This window comes from Protomyctophum parallelum (assembly GCF_964188405.1).
Source record: "Protomyctophum parallelum genome assembly, chromosome: 6".
Classification (NCBI taxonomy): domain Eukaryota; kingdom Metazoa; phylum Chordata; class Actinopteri; order Myctophiformes; family Myctophidae; genus Protomyctophum; species Protomyctophum parallelum.
The window spans coordinates 7103443-7108394 of record NC_139701.1 but is presented as its reverse complement, the minus strand read 5'-3'; positions in this window follow the sequence as shown (position 1 = coordinate 7108394).

Sequence of the window (4952 nt, the reverse complement as noted above, 5' to 3'; positions counted from 1 at the left end):
CTGAGTGCTGCAGGGGGGTAAAGAAGGCAGTGGTTCTGGAACTATAGGGCCCACTTGAAAATCTTTGCCCAGTGGGTCCACTCATCTGACCACTTGGGTCGCGTGTACGTTCAGGGCATGTTTATTTTAATGATCAGTATATCGATTGTGGTTCTGGCTTGGACCAATGGAACTAACATAATAGTTTAAGTTCCTTTACTTTACTTCACTTTAAGTTCCTATCAACCCAATAAGGGTGATTCTACAAATGCCTTCTAAAACATCAGTTCTCAAACTTTTTTATTGCCGCTAAGGACCGCTAAATTGATATGTATTTGTCTGCGGACACCCCCATCTAAAAGTGTTTTGAGCCAGGGATCCCCAGAAGAGAAGATCTGTGTTGAAAATAGGGGGGAGGGGGGGCTTGTTAGTTTGCAGTAACAATGTATTTTTGTTACTGCCAAACAGTTGGAAGTGATCTGAATACATGCATGGTCTGTGGCTGAGACCATGCTGCGGGGAAAATAGATTTTTACCACTGGACCCCAGAACCATCAGATTCACTTTGATCACAAGTGTTGGTGTTTTTTCGTAATGCCCTACTTGATCTTACTGCAGCGTCACAAGAAAATATCAAAATTAGCCAATCTACAAGCTCAAAAACACTCAAGACGTGTTTTGAGCTTGTAGATCTGCTACTTTTGAATTGAATTTGAAATCGTGACAAGTAACAGTTTGGGACATATGAGGTTTCCACCCGACAGAGACGATGTGATTGCCGGGCGTGTGGGGAAGGTCAAGAATGTCAGAACAGGTCAGCTCCATATATGGAGATCTAAGGGTTTGAGGTCAGTGTCGTGATCTTCACAAATGGAGATGTCCATATATGGTGCCGTGACGTATCACGACTCGAGGCGTGAGCATATTGGTCACGTGTGATGTCATGTGATGTCACGAGGCGTGACCATATATGGAGACGTGATGTCATGAGGCGTCATCATGGAGGCATGGGTGACTATAACTAACGGACGGGAGATGCAGGTTTTCATAGTAAATGCGACCTATATATGGTCGCAATAAGATAATAATAATAATATATACGATTTATATAGCGCTTTTCTGGGTACCCAAAGTCGCTTTACAGAAAGAAGTTCAAACATATTTATTAGAAAACTATTAAAACTATTTAAAAAGGTTTAAAAAAAAAAGATCTTTATTTGTCACTGAATGAGACATATACAGTATGCATACAGTATCAAACTCTGGTGGTCATGTGGTGCTGAGCGGAGGAGGGTTCATTGCTTTGGTGACATTGAAGAACAGCCACGTTCCTTTCCATGCCATCGGTTGCAGAGCTGCCTGCCCCAGGGGACTGATAACGGCTCCAGAAGCTTCTTCATATTCATTGTTTGACCACACTGAATTGAGTTACAGACTGAGTTCATTTGGGTTTATGTAAACACTACACTCCTTCTTCTAGCATGTTGTATTGTGGCGTGTCAGCAAGGCATATGATAAAACAAGCGTGACGACCAATGGGAACTGAGTGCACATGCCGCAAAGAATAGCCACTGACCTGAGTAAATAACATTTAATCTTATTGCGGTTCTTATAAGAATTAATAATACAATCTTTGTCAGAGTTATACTGTAATATCGACCTCACGTGCAGGGCCAAACTCTGCGATATCTCTGACATTTCTTCCTTCCAGTAACCTCAGTCTTAACCGTCCATGTAAGTAAAGTTTACTTAGTAAATGTAAAGTTGCCCGAACGGCCAAGGCTCCAAGAACAGTCAGTAATGCAGTTTAAGGGTCTTTATTTTTCCCCCAAACTCCTCCACCAAAATCCAGACACTTGTTCAGTGCAATAATCCTCAATAACAAACTAGATTACAGGCAACAAAATAAAGAAATGACCAAAAGATAAAGAAATACTTGGGCAACACTCCTTAACAAAACCCAACCAGGATGAGAGCTCTCTTCAGGCTGTACCCTGATCACACAAGGCCCTGTAGCTCTCCCTCAGGGATGTTATTTGTGTCAATGCCCACATCCATCTAACTTCTCTGTCCCTGCAGCCTCCCTTAAATAGGAGTGGATCCTGCCACAGGACACAGAATCAATTAGCACCATTTCTTCTCAATAAATACTTTCAATATAAATACTTCCATAAATAACACCTTGAATACAAGTAACCTAAACATTCTCAATAATGCGTTACAATTAAACAAGTATAAATCACCATGTAAACTCAGACAATAATAAGACAGCATAAGAAACACCCCTCTCCTGCATAGCACTTTAGGCCCCTTCCTAAATCAAGGGAAATGCCACCAGCAGTGCAGGAGAGACAAAGCAAAGAATCAGTGAACAGTTTTCAATACACCAGTTTAAAACATTAGTCCTTGCATGCTATAGAAAGCCGTTTTATGTGTATATATATATATATATATATATATATATATATATATATATATATATAGGGCACGGGTTGCCTTGTGACAGTAAACATAAAGCAAAGTTGTTGTATACACTGACACGACAACGCGTATTCAGGGCGGAGTCACCACCCCCAGGGGAAGTTGTGATTGGCTCTCGTTCACTGCAATGCAATTTGCGGCATTTCCAAAACAATATTGCGCAGAGTAGCGATTGTCAAACGTATTTGCAATGCCATACGTTGAAAGATCTGTTTCCCGTGGACAAGGCACGTTACCTCCGCAAGTTAGATATTATCGGCATAGATGTTTGTCCGTATGTGATTAAGGATTGGAAAAAGTTGCATTGGCAGCCATAGAAAATTCTGCCCAGGGTAAAAAAAACGGATGTGATGTTTTTGGGCGTTCCTGTTTTCTCCGTGTCAGTGTATAGCGCAGTTTCATGTTGTTCTCACTTTCATTTATGGAGAAGCCGGCTTATAGGCCAGATGACCCAGATCAAGCAATGCACATGAAATATGCCTTGTTTATTCACCCAGCTTTGGGAAAAACACGGGTTATATATAGCCGCAGTAATATAAATTCCCGGACATCTCAGATCTATCACCTCTCATTGTCGTGTTGTATTTGGTTTATTGCATTAAGTAGATGGTAAGGAAGTGGTCACAAGTGGAGATAAAGTGATTAACTCTAATATGCTCAGTGTACCATTCTTTGGCCCTCTGTGTTATACTGTACTACTCAAAATAAGCTCAAATAAGAACCCCACAAACGGTGTTGAATGCCAAGGATCTCTCACACGGGTTATACACGAGTATTCTGGGAAAATGGAAATGTGATTTACTGTAAACCGATTAAAAATAATGAAATTATGATTTCTTATGAAAGTTTACCGTTACAAGGCCTGCCTACCAAATTAATCCATGCCCTCGATCATGCCAGGCCTCTTCAGTAGATCAGTACATGAGACTTGATTTACTGTATATAGCCTTACTTTGTTGCATGGCGGTCGTTGTGAATGCCTGCACACTGACACGCATTGAAGTCAGATTGAAGACAGATTAGGCTGTGGGTAGCCTCGGAAACCCAGACGCTTTTATTTCCAGGGAGAAAAAAAAAAGTCTGGGTCCGAGTCCACTTCACTTCGGCATAGAGTAACACAAACGTTGATCACTCTCTGCTGATTTCTGATCATCTGCACCTTTGTTAAATTGACTTACACACGCACACCCGTACACACACACACACACACACACACACACACACACACACACACACACACACACACACACACACACACACACACACACACACACACACACACACACACACACACTCCTCTCTCTCTCTCTGTCGCTCTAATTAATTAGTCTCATGTCCAGCAGCTGTGCACAGTTTCTCCCGGCTATGCCATAGAAAGCATAGGTGAGTTCCAGGCTAGGCTGTGGGTTGTATTATACGTACAGTAGGTGGATGGGAAAGTGACAAAGGGAAAGCAGGCCATTGCTGTCTTACTGTACGTGTGTGCATGTGTGCATCCGTATGGACTGCAATTGTGAGGATTGCAAAATACAAAAATTGGCTATAGCTGTTATCTAAATTGGCTAAATCAGCTGTCATATGCTTGTTTGTCTATCTGGAGAAGATGATGTTTCGCGTACATCCTTGAGTAGTAAAACATGTTCTCATCTGTCACTTTTCGTTATGATACTTTAGTTTAAGTCATCAATGTGTTATCGTTTATATTTCTTTTTTTTTTCTTACCTCTGTGTGATAATAATCATGCATGCATCCAGTTTTATCTGGTTTGACCATAATGTAATCTTCTTCCGATCAGTGCTTGGATCTAGTATGTAGGCTTTTAGTGCAGATCCAAAAACGTGCGTGTGTGTGTGTGCGTGTGTGTCCGTGCGTGCTTGCACGTGCGTGTGTGCATGTGAATGTATGTGGGTGTGTCCGTGCGTGCTTGCACGTGCGTGTGTGCATGTGAATGTATGTGGGTGTGTACGTGCGTGCGTGCATGTGCATGTATGTGGGTGTGTGCGTGCGTGTGCGCGGTTCTGTGAGTACTTAAGTTTAGCACTGTGCTTTGGCTGGAGGAGCATGCTTCAGAACAGGAGTGTGATCTCACCAGGGAATCCCCTGTCGCCTGAGTCCCATTCCTCTTCCCTCCTCTGCTTCCCACCGGGCACCTCGTCGCCTCTCGTATCACCGCCGTGTGGTCGGCCTTTATTTATGTTGCCAACTTGCTGGGGTTAGCGGCCCTTCTGCTGAGCCGTCCCACACTGATGACCTCATGGCCTCATTGTTGTGTGGAAAGCACTGGTAATCAGGCTAAAGCCATGATACACAGAACACCTGCTGCGCTCTCTCTTTCTCTCACAACTTCAATAATTTATTGACATGCCAAAATAACTCACCCCACGCACGCACGCACGCACGCACACGCACACACACTTCCACGCCCAACTCTAGCCCCAATGTTTGTTTCTCCTGATCAACATCTGCAATCTTCTGTAGCAAAGGGCAAGAGC